This window comes from Crocodylus siamensis, chromosome 4 (genome assembly GCF_052110815.1).
Source record: "Crocodylus siamensis isolate JL-2025a chromosome 4, ASM5211081v1, whole genome shotgun sequence".
In the NCBI taxonomy this organism is placed as follows: Eukaryota; Metazoa; Chordata; order Crocodylia; family Crocodylidae; genus Crocodylus; species Crocodylus siamensis.
This window is the reverse complement of record NC_143398.1, coordinates 80,222,843-80,235,879: the sequence shown is the minus strand read 5'-3', so window position 1 is coordinate 80,235,879 and position 13,037 is coordinate 80,222,843.

Sequence of the window (13,037 nt, the reverse complement as noted above, 5' to 3'; positions counted from 1 at the left end):
TCCTGAGTAGACACAAGCACTTAATAGGCAGCACTGAGCAAGGTTCATAAGGTCTGGAGAAGGGCAAGATTGTACATATGCCCTTTACTCGACACTTTTTTTAATTGCCTAATGCCAAGTGGTTCCTTCTGGAGCATGTGGATTTTTGTGGATTATGTTTCTGAGGTTGCGGACACACAAAGGCCTAGGGTGCAAGTACACATTACAGTTAGCACCTGCTAACTCTAAGGAATGGTAGTCGGTGTTAAAGTTAGCACATGCTATGAATGGTTTAAGGGTTAATACCCTCTCTACCATGTACAGTTCGGACCTGCCACTAGAGGGTTGGTGGGCAGGAGCTGCCACATCTGCTGTGCGCCTGCCCTGCTTGCTGACTCTCTAGGGGCAGTATGGGCCAGGGGACTAGGCAGAGGAAGAGGAGAGGGAGGCAGGGCCCCCCAGTGCTTGGAACACACCCCCTCCACCCTGATTGGCCCACATCACCCCACTTGGATCACCTGCTGCTTCCCCATGCTGTTTGGAACACCTCCCTGCTGCCCTGTGCTGCTCAGGTTGCATCCCACCCCCCATGGGGCTCCTCCTTGATTCCTAGTTTCTGACTCCCCTGCAGCTGCCTACTCAGTCCCCAGGGTGTGGAAACTCCTCTCCTGCTCCAAGGGCTATGCAGGAGCTGCACTCAGCCTGAGAGTAAGAGCGGGTGGGATTCCTCCTCTCTGCTTTCTCCTGGGCTCCATGCACCTTGTGCCACTCCTATGTGTCTAGAGGAAGAACATATGATTTGGCGGGGCTGAGTATCTGCATGCGCGAGTGCACACGTACCCCTGCCCAGCAAGTAAGTCTGTTGTGGGGAAGGGGCATGATGGGGAGGATCGAGGCCCCCGTGGTGAGAGAGGGAGTGGGGCAGAGGCAGGGACAGGGACAGAGCCAGGGGTGAATGGGGCCCCAGGGCTGGGTGGGTTGTGGGACACTCAGAGCCCGGGTGGTTCATCTAGGAGTACGGAGGGGACTCCTGCCACTGCACACACCCCTAGGACAGACAGGAAGCACATGCCACCCTGATCTGTGTACAGGGTGGAGGCAGCTGGTGCTGCAGGCTGCACTCTTTACCCTGCTGCCAGTGTCCCGGCAGTCACGTGACACCGCATGCCTCCTGCATGCTGGCTGCATCACCCGTCGGGTGGTGGGAGGCACGTGGCATCACACAGCTGCCAAGGCACTGGCAGCGGGGTGTGGAGCAAAGCCCACAGTGGCAGCCACCTCTACCCCGCATGCAGCACAGATGGGGGGGGCATATATTCCCTGTGCCAGTCCCTGAGACGCAGGCAGCAACAGGGTCCTCCTCCCCCCTCCTCACCCCTGAACAAGCCACCTAGGCAGTGAGTGTCCCATGACCTGCTCCTGGCTCCCATTCACCCACCCCCCTGCAGGGGCCTTGATCTGCCCCCCCCAGTCACCTTTTCTCCCCCACCTGCCTTCCCATCCACTCATTTCCCTGCTCAGTTTGGCATTGCTCCCGGAGCCCGCCTGCAGGCAGCCAGGAACTCAGCCTGGCCCGGCCATGGGTGGAGCGACGCTTCCAGCTGCTTTTCTCTGTCTTTGTGTGCCCCTCCCCCTGCTGCAGCCACCCAGGCTGCCTGCATTTGGGGGGGGCCTAAGCCCCTTTAGTCCTGGCCTTCTGCCACCTATGTCCTCTTCCCACTTTCCCCACTCCCCACTCACCCACAGCCACTTGACTATCCCAACTGTCTATCCAGGGCATAAAACTCTGGGAAGATAACTAACCCACCTAGGAGTGGTGCTGTTTGGATACTGGAAGACTGCAAATTGGTTCTTTTATCTCAGTGGAGTGGCCTGAATTAAGGTAAATCGAGCTGGGTAGCACAGATCAAAGATAATCCTCAATATTGCCCACAAGAATTATTGCCTTTTGCACATCTTCTGGACCATTATCACAGCAACAATGTCACTTCAACACTACCACTTACGTTGGAGACACCAAAGCCCCTCTCTAGATTTCACTTTAAGTAAATTGCCCAAGGTAATGCAACAAGTTAGCGGCACAGCTTGGAAAAGAAACCAAGAATCCTGACTCAGATTCCTTAGCTCTGATCACTAGACAGTCTCGGCTTGATCCTGCAAACACTTGCCTACATGTCTAAATTTAGGCATATTAGTAGGGCTACTCAAGCACTTAAAATTGATCCTGTCTGAATGTCTGATTTTTTTAGTGTTAGGGAAGAAAGCCCCAAACTTCTAAAGTACAAATACTGTTATTCAAAAAAGGAAATCTTATGAATGTTATGATGTTGACACTTTGTCTAAATTAGTCCTAGATTCATAATAAGCAATTTATATGAAGAATTTTGACCTTTCTTCTCTTTGCGACTGATTTATAAAGTGATCTTGATTTCTCTGATTGTGTTGTTTTTTAGTCATAAATATTCACTTAATTAGCTATATGAACAATTTTTCACGATTAATTTAACTATTTCAAAGATTTTTGGGGTCAGAAGGGACCTCTGTTCAGCCTGGGTGACTACTTAGCCTCTTGCTTACATGGTAATTTCCATCTTAGGCTGTTTTTGATCATTGCCATTTAATACTGTCATTTTTTTTAACAGAAAGCAAAAAAAAAACTGAACAGTTGCTGTATTTTCTCACATACCATGTGCCCTGGCATGAGACAGAAACCTTGTTTTTGAATGGCAGACTGAAGAAGAAAACAATCCGTCCTCGAAAATACTGGTAAGGAGCACACAGGAAGCTTCTGTAAGGGGAGAAACAGAAACCCGTGGGTTCTCTGTTAATCCCCTACCAGCAGGATGTGGAAGATGCTTCTGGCTGCCCACCCAGAGGGTCCAGGCTATTCCGTTCCAGAGAGACGGGGCTCTCTATTGACTCAGCAGGCACTCCTAGCTGAGCTAAACTGTTGGGCCCTTCTTTTTGAACTGGGTGGGCAGCCAGAGCCAGCCACACCTGCCTGGCCATCTGCGGTTCCAGTCTTGCTGGACAACTTGCAGCACCTACCCAGTCAGCACAGGGACCACAGTTTGGCTCAACCGGCAGTGCCTGTGGAGTCAGCCAATAGCCCTGTCCTGCATGAGACAAAGTGCCTAGCCCTTCTATTCAAGCAGAGTGCACCCTCAGCTGACTTGGTATGCTCTGTTAGTTGCCCATCAGGCTTGAAAAGGGGCTGGGTAGTTTGGGTCTTGCACAATCAGGTCCTCTGCTACCCCATTTCTAGTAACTAATTTTCAGGAAAAGGATGCATGTATATAAATGCAGTATTTGTGAGTCACAGGTAACATATTTTAGGAATAGATCTTCAGACAAATATATTATTCTTGCCAAAACTGGGAAAATGTTATGATTTTTAAACTTTTTCACAAACTGGTAGTTATCCAAATGCTTGCAAATAACTGAGCAAAATCTTGCTCAGTTGGGCTTTGGTTATTTTTGTGCCAACCAGAGAGTCAGACAGAAGATAAAAATGTTTTGCAATGTTTTAACCAAGTCTGCTTGTAAAAGAATGAAAAAATGACCCTATGCATAAAGGCAAGATTAATTCATCTGACTTTTTTGTTCAAATGCTTACATTTCCTTTTATTGTTACATCAACTGTTTGCAAGACAAGAATTGTACAAGACTATTGACACACTTCAAGGAAGGAGCAGAAATAGGTAATTCTATCCATAAACTAGAAATCATTCAAACAGTGAACTGTTGATTTAAACAATTCAGGTGGTTGATTGCAGTAAGATGCTTTTGATGGCCTTATCTGACAATGTGTTAAGAATTAATGGCAAAAAAGCTTTGTTGAAATAGTGTTAATGATGCCTAGTGGCACCTTCTGCCCTTCCAGAATGACTTTTTTATCAAAGCTCAATTCCCAAAATACAGAATAGAAGAAAGAATGAAGCCTAGGTAACCTTAATTTCTCCTTCTGGAGCTGGCAATAACCAGTAATGATCTGCAAGTCTAGCTGTACTGATTGTGTAAGGTATCCTGAATAGTGGAAGGGTTAATGGAAGGATTAGTTGATGCAACTTGGCAGAGCTGAGATTGAGGTGACTTGGAAAGTTTTCTCCCTATAAGGGTGGGTGAGCCCATTGGCCTGCCCCTATGCAAGTGAATAAGGGAAAAAGGTGCATATGTATCCTGAGATATCCAAAGCACCTTATCTCAGTGCTGCCCTCTGTCTGTGCATAGATATAGGAGCAACAGATATTGGCCTTGTGATGCCATAAACATTTGTATGGCAGCCCAAGTTGTAAGCAAACAGATGTCTTAGCTATTTGTCACACTCCAAACACCCAGAAATGTTGCCGTGACCAAAGGTAATCATAGTTTGTAACACCTTAAATGTGAGGACATCTGTTTGTTTATTGCACAATGCGTACATCCCCTGCAAGACATTCCTGTAGTTCATGTATTTCACTATCATGCCCCAACTCGGGGCACAGCACTCAGGGTCACTGTCCCTCAGGATCAGACAGCGGAAGCCCTGGGAGCAGCAGGAGCCCAACTGAGGCAACTGTGAGGTATGAGATAACTGTGGTTTATGGTTGAAACGAAATTGTTAGAAAATGGTTAAATGAAATTTGGTACATAAATGGGGAGGAACTGATAAAAGAGGTGAAGAGGTTCTAAAAATTATTAACATAGGTTTTTGTGGCAAAGGGTTTGACTAAAGGAGGTATTAGGCAAGTCCTGTTCAGTACAGTTGAAAGCAGAGTGAAAAAGCATATGTGGTATGGGCACACTGAAGCATCACTCAAAGAAGGCATTTTCTCCGTAATCAAAGTGGGACATTGTCTCCATAATCAAATTTGTGCAATTTCTCCACTATCAAAGTTGTGATTTTTTTTTGTGCCATACCTGAAGGAAAAGAAAAAGGTAGAGTGGGTTAATCTTAAGAAAAACCTGTTTTTTGTGGGGGAAGGGAGTTGCTGGGGTGATGATATCTTGGTAGGCTATGAATCACAACTGTAAATTTGGAACGCTGAGCCTACTCTGCACTTCCCTGAGATGCATTCAGTCTTACAGAATGAGAATTTGGGGACATGTAGGAAAGTCATCTTTGGAAGAGAAAGAACTTCTTAACCTTAACTATTTCAGAGATGATGAGGTTTAACAAGGATAAGTGCAAAGTCCTGCACTTAGGCTGAAACAATCCCATGCACCAGTACAGGCTGGGGGCTGACTGGCTGGGCAGCAGCTCTGCAGAAGAGGACCTGGGGGTTACAGTGGACAATACGCTGAATATGAGCCATCAGCATACCGTTGTTGCTAAGAAGGCTAATAGCATACTGGGCTGCATTGTTAGGTGTGTTGCCAGTAGGTCCAGGGAAGTGATTCTTCCCCTCTATTCAGCACTGGTGAGGCCACATCTGGAATACCATGTTCAGTTCTGGGTCCCCCACTACAGAAAGGATGGACAACTTGGAGAGAGTCCAATGGAGAGCAACAAAAATGGTGAGGGGGCTGGGGCACATAACTTAGAGGACAGGCTGAGGGAACTGGGCTTATTTTGCCTAGAAAAGAAAAGACTGAGGGAGCATTTAATAGTAGCCTTCAACCACCTGAAGGAGTTAGACTGTTCTCAGTGCTGGCAAATGACTGAACAAGGAGACAAAAGAGAACAGGTTACCCAGAGAAGTGGTGGGAGCTCCATCCTTGGAGGACTCCAAAAGCCAGCTAGACAAAACTTTGGCTGGGATGATTTAGTTGGAGATGGTCCGGCTTTGAGCAGGGAGTTGGACTAGATGATCTCCTGCGGTCCCATCCAACCCTAATTTTCTATGATTCTGTGATTCTTGCTCTGCTGTAATACTGGGTGCGGCTACATGAGATGTATACTGCTGAGTTGTCTAATTAGCTCTGCAGTAAATGTCTCAGCATCCACATGTGCACTAGGACTTTGCGAAGCTTCAGTTGCTGATTCAGTTCAGTGGAGATTTGGCTCAATCTGGCGTCCGAATCTTCAAATCCAAACTGAATCAGGAAACCCTTTACTGTCTCCAAATCGAATCAGAACCGTGCAAATTGATTCAGAGAGATTTGATGATTTGGACATAGACACAGCTTTAAATGTTTTTTCTACATACCTCAAGATATCAGGCAGCTCATGAATGCTGAGATGGTAAGGCAGATGAAGCATCCCATGTGGGTGCAGGGGGGTCTACCACTAAGCACCGGGGGGCCCTCCTTGTGCTCCTGTGGGACACTCCATGCAGCTCAGCATTGCAATGTTCACAAGCCACATTTGGTACCTCGAGATATCTAGAAAAAACATTTAAAGCCATGTCTATGGCTGAATTGCTTAGTCTCCAAATCAGCATCGAATTTTCAGATTCGGCTTCAGCTGAATTGAATTGGGACAGTGATCCAGACCAATGAATCAAATCACTGTCCCCGATTTGGGCTGAATCTGAATCAAATATGGCCCATTTCACACACCCTTAATGTGCACCCCTATTACGCCATATTACTATCCCATGACTAGCACTGCATGTGTAGATGCTGACATGGCTGGCTGGGGCATGAGGGTGCTTCAGTGAAGGGGCTGCCTATTGGCTAGCCCTCCATTGAAGCACCCTTGTGCCTTAGCCAGGCCCTCCACAGCACATTGAGCCAGGGCAGAGCAGGCCCAGGCTGGCAGACAAAGCCCCCCAGGCTCTCTGACAGCAGGGGCTGCTCCAACCTGGCTCAATGTGGTGTAGTACCAGGCACACATGTAAATACGGCACCCGGGAGCAATATGCTCCAGTGTGATATGCGCTGGTGTTTATTGCTGTGCATTAAATGCTGTGCATTTGGGATCCTACAACCCCAGCTGTGGGATTCTATAACCCCAGCTGACTTCCTGCCCTTTGGGCAGGGGGCTGGACTTGATGATCTCCAGAGGTCCCTTCCAGCCCTGATGTCTATGAAATCTATGAAATTAATATGCATGTGTAGATGTGCCCACACTAAACAAAACCGCGTCTAAAATTGCTCTGGCAATGGCTTGTATTATCATATAGGGAGCTATTCTGTTAAAGAAATTTAAGTATGTTATTGAAATTACCTGAGGCACAATTAACTTCTGTGATTGTATTTCATAGCCTGCAGTTGGCATATTGCCATTTCATTAATGAAATTTCTTTGTAAAAAGAGAATTAGCATTCCATAAGATACTTTATATCTTTAACTTCACAAAGTATTAAAAAAATCACATCAAGGAGCTTCGTCAGTCCATTTTGCATAAAAATAGAAGTCAAAAGGACATTAATTTGCATATGATATAATACCTGGACCATAAGAAATTCACATATGGTATACATTTACAAGTTTTGCACTGAAGTTAATGGGAGTTTTGTCTGAGCTAAGCATGCTGTTATACACAATGCAAATATGTTAGAGAATCTGACCTCCAGTAAAAGGAATCAGTATTGTTTTGACTCTGCAGATCTAAAAAACCTTGAGTTCAGCTGATTAGACATATTCTTTATTTTTCACAATAGTTGGAAAATAAATTGCTCATGTAGAACACCTGGCATTAAAATAAGAGTAATGCAAATTATGTAGCACTAAATTACGGTTCAAAAATGGAAATTAGAGAATGACACGACCAAAATTGCTATATCCAATTTATCTTCCTGCCAGTACAGGGTTATTTAATGCATTATATTTTCTTTTAGTATTTTTAAAAATGTCCAAGTCTTCTAGGAGCCTAAGACCCATTCAGTTTCAGTGAAACAGAACTAGATCCAATAAAGGGCTGAAGTACATAATTCCAAAATTATGATTTAAAATGTATGATCTAGCTCAGCTGCTGCCCGACACTAACAATATCTAAACAAACTAGAGTCCTAGAGTAAAGTTCTGTCATGTGCCTTGCAGGAACCAGAAAACCAGGCATTACTATGCTTAAATCTCCTAAGCACCCTGATCTTTAACCACTCTCAGATCACATCCAACGCAATGACAGACCTGTCACTAAATGAACTTTGCAGTTACTTCCTTTTAAAGCCACCTAGAGCAGGAGCCCACCTTATAGATATATCCAAATCAGAACATACAGCCTAAGAGTGTTCCTTCCATATTGCCTACACCACAGGAGACTGCCCTAACTGTCAGACTGCAAGTTAGTGGGGGCATTCTCTACAGCAGGGGTAGGCAACATTTTTTGGCCAGAGTGCCAAAAAACACCATAAGCCTACCTCGGAAGGTGCCAGAGTGCTAGCATGGCAGAAAAACAAAAGGAGGGCAAAGGGTATATGGCAGGATGCCCTGCTTGTGCCCCTTGTCCCCCCAACCAAAGTCTCTTCCCGCCAGCCCTACTCCCCCTTGCCCCCTACCCAAAGCCCCTGGCCCCCAGCCCTACTGCCCCTTGCCCCCCACCCAAAGCCTCTGCCTCCCAGCCCGAGCTCTGTGGCTGCCAGCAGCTACCCTGGCTCTGGGTAGCTGCTAGAGCCCAGGCTGCTCCAAGCAGGGCTTGCAGTGTCTCAGCTGCCTGCTGGGAGCAGCCCAGGATCCCAGCTGGCAGCAACTCCCCAGAGCCAGGGCAGCTGCAGCCGGGAGGCTCCAAACAGCTGCACCAGGCTCATCACCTCTGTGCCGGGAGCAGGGGTGAGACCAGGGCTGCGCTGCCTCGGGTCCTGTCCCCACTGCCCGCTCTGAGGTGCACCTGTACATGCCCGTGAGGAGCTGGTGCCAGAGCCTGTTTGGAGCCTCCTGGCTGCAGCCACCTGAGGGACTCGTGTCCCTTGTCAAGATCCTGCCCTAGCTCCTCATAGTGCATGCTTAAGCTGATGTTGTTGTCCCTTGCCATCTTGTAGGCCTACTTCAGGTCCTTTACCTTTGACTGGCACTTCAGACTATAATAGTGGTGCATCCTGACTGAGAAGATATGGTGTAGTCTGGTAAATTGTTCTTGTGATGCTTCATCATCACTTGCTCAATTTGCCTTGCTCCATAGTGACAGCAGGTCAAGAACTTTGCTACGGTGTAAGTGGCTGGAGTGGCCACCAGGCATTCTTGAAAGCATAAGGGTGGGCATTCACATATTAAAGTATTGTGGATGAGCTCAGTTTCTGAAATGAAAAGAGGGAATCTAGCCACCTGTCAGCATTTAAACTGAGAAGTACAACTGAGTTGCTGTGAACCTATGGCAACAGAGGCCATACAAGTCAATATGGGGCTTTTTTATAATGCGGTGGTGGCTGGCCTCAGACAGGACATGGCTGAGCATACTAAGCCCACCAAAGTCTGCTGGTTCAGGCCAGAGTGAAGGTTCATCAGTAAGACTGTTCCAGCAGCTGCTTTCAAAATCTGTGTCTCTGCTGGGCCTGGGAGCAAGCAATGGAGACAAGTGTTAAGCAGCTACACAAGTAAACTTCCAGCCCATCAGTGTACTTAGGTGGTTGGAGTGGGCTCTGCTGCCTGCTCCTCAGGGCACTCTCCTGCCAATGTATAAAGAAGCCCAGAGTATCTAAGTCAAGGAAAGGCAAGAGCAGAATAGAAATCCCATCAACAGGCTAAATCAGGGTGTGGTGGAGTAGACAATAGGGCTAATGCCCATCAGGACAATAATGCTGTCCTGAGAAACATGCCCCAAGGATAAACTCCCTAGGTTACAGCAGATTTACTCAAGGTTCAAGGGGAGGAGAAAAAGGGGGAGACTATAATAGCAACAGAAGGAGCAGTGTGGGGAGTGGGGGCAGTGGTTGAGTGGGAACCCAGGGGCTGTGAGCTAATCCCCTGTGGGCCACATGTGGCCTATGGACTACAAGTTGGACATTCCTGATGTGCAGAATGGAACTTCCTCTGCCATTGCGTTTGAAACACTAAATATATTTCCTACTGGGTACAGTTCTTATTACCATGTGTAGTGCCATGGCATTAAATAAGAGTTTACAATGAATAAGCTTTTCCTCATAATCATTTTATATTCTCTATTTCTTGATTTCATAAGATTAGTCCCCATTGTGTTTCTTTCCCTCCTAAGTGTTCACACTTTTCAGACCAGACAGCTCTATCTATTGCTTATGTATCATTTGTACTTTATTCTAACCTGTTGTAATTAATCAAATGCAAAGCTTCCAAGAATTGCTGCTTCTTCTCTTTGGACATGTTGGCTAGGTACAGACATTCAAAAAGCCAGAGGCAGAACTGATCTAAGTTGCATGGTTTTCTGTGCGAACAGAACACACATTTACCCTTTGTTGGTGGGGAGGGAGCAAATCTTAGACTGAGTTCCATCATTTTTAAACCAGTCCATATGTGCTGAACTTGTTCTGTAACGTCTGTAGCTCACCATTTAGCCAGGCACCAGAGACAACAGTTTCAGAATATCTGTATAGACGCAGGGTATTTTACAAAAGTTTAGTCTTATTGAGTAGAACAGGGCTGTTCAACTGGTGGCCCATTGGGCTGCATATGGCCTGCAGGGGGAAAATATGTAGCCCACAGGCTTCTGCCTGAAAACTGCTCCCCCTAATTTCTTTTGATGCAACAGCAATTGGGGGCTCTGAGCTTCCCTCCTTCCCTGACTTCTGTTTTCTGCCCACCCAGGGTGGTGGTGTTTGCTGTGTGCACAGCAGGACAAAGGGCTGGGCTACTGTGTACATGGCAGGGGGGGAGCAGCACTGTCTGTGCTATGTACACAGTGAGGAGGAAGCTGGGCTGCCCATACTGCATACGATGACAGAGGGGAAGAGCTGCCTTCATGGGTGACTGGTGCCACTTTAGTCGGGGGGGGGGCACGTGCCCCCCTCCCCAGTAACCAGTCAGCAACAGGGGGGAAGAAGGTCTCCCTGCAGCCAAGCTCACCGACCGGGGGGGAAGGGAAAAATCTAATGAGAAAATGTATATAAAACTGTCTCTTAGCCTATGTTCCTTATTAAAGCAACACCTTATTAAAGCAACCCTCTGTCTCTCTTGTCTATTCAGAGTGAAAATTGTGGGCAGGGAATGTTCTTTAATAGATTTGGTATGTTTATACACTACTGAGCACAATAGCATGCTAGTCTTAATTAGGGTTTCTAAGTACTATTGCAAAATACTTCAGCTACTGCTATGCATTCTAATTATTAAGTACTTTTCATCTGTGAATTTGAAAGCACTTTAAAAGGAAAGTGTCATGATCCCCAATTTACAAGTGGAAAAACAAGTAGAGGGTAGCCCTCCCTGACTTCTCCAATGTCACAGAGCAAGTGTGTGACAGACCTAGAAAAAGACTTCAAGTCTTCTACCTCTTTTTATTGTCATAAATAAACTGTTCCCAGCCACAGTTCTGTAAGTTTAATAAAGACTGAAAAAAATCTATATGAAGGAGGGAGGAATCTACAAGGACATTGAAGGAAAGACATAGGAGCTAAGGACCTGGCATAATACATCAGACCACACTGGTCTACTTAATCCATTACCTTTTCTCTCAAGGTATGTGTATATGCTCAATCCCTGCGGTTTAACGTAGAGGTACCCAAGATAACTTTACAGGAACTAGGTTTCCCTACCCATAGCAGCCTAGTCACAGCAGCATAGGACACAGTGCAGGTAATTTACCCTGCTTCTGTGGTTTGTGTTCATTAGGTGCATCTACATGAGATGCTATGTCGTGGTAGCAATGAGCTAGCACAACTTAAGTGTCAGCAGGCAGGAACTGTGATGTTGCAGCTACGTTGCAGTAGCAATGCACTCCCTCGCTATAGTATGTTGCTATGCAATGTAGTGGCTAAAAGTAACTGTGCTGCCAAAAAGAAGTACTGAATGATAGTGCAGTAACAACAGCACCATAGGGACATGTATAGATGCACCCATTGTGTATAAATCTTTCTGCTGCTTTTGCAGCCACAATAAGCACTGTGGCACTGCAGCTAGATTGCTACCAGTACCAGAGCTAGCTAGTTCAAATACTTTTCTTAACTGTACTGAAGCCACTGGGCCTGAGTGGCATGGCATCACGGTGACTGTAGTGTTGACATACCCTCTGCCAACATCCAACATCAGCTGCTTGAGAAGCAGGAACAAGAATTCTGCAGTCAACAGTTATTCGAAAACCTGGCCTCAGGAAACTGTTCTAGCTAACCTGAAATAGAGAATTTCCCCCAGAAACATGACGGTTTATGCCCCTTTTAAAACGCTTATAATTTTTCCCCTTTATATAATTCTAGGTATTCTTATTAATATATATGCCCAATCCATTTTTATATTTGATAATCTTGCTAAGAATTTGCTTCAGGTGACATCTGGTAACTGTCCCCCCATGGGTTAACTGTGCATTATGTAAAAAGGCGTGTCCTTTAATCCGATTTAATTTGTTTCCTTCCAGTATCATTGAATATTCTTTATTCATGTGTTATGCAAATAATCCATTTCTTTCATTATTTTGTAATATGGATAATATGTCCTTACTTACTTCTCTCTAAGGTAAGCTGTGCCAATCACTTTCATAGATTGATTCATAGATTGTAAGGGTGGAGGGGACCTTGGAAGATCATCGGGTCCAGCTCCCTGCACCAAGCAGGAAAGATAACTGGGAGTCAGGTGACCCCAGCAAGGTGACTGTGTAGTCTCCTCTTGAAAATTAAATTTCACTTTCAATTTAACTTCAGATAATGTTCACAGGGTAAGATTTATTTTTTAATCAAACTTTGATGAAAATGTGAAGATATTGTGGTCAATCTTTCAAAATCCTATGGCATAAATACATTAAAAGAAAGCATCCCCTGATGAATAATGTATATCTCTTGACCTTGCAGAATGTATTTTTTTAAATCTGCTTTGTAATTTATTTGCACGGTAGGATTCAGTTCCCAAAAACCTTCCATTTTATTAAGTTTATCTGGCATTTGCAGGTAAGAAAGGACCCATTAGCACTACTGTGCTTAATTAGTTACAATCAATTAATATTGGAAGATGGTAGTTAATTAATTTAAAAGTGTGGGAGCAGCTGCATACACTTGCCAATTCCCATTTATCTTTGTAATGAGGAGAAAAGTAAGTGAATAATAATATAATACTGGCTGTTGCAATATTCAGGAGATAATGCA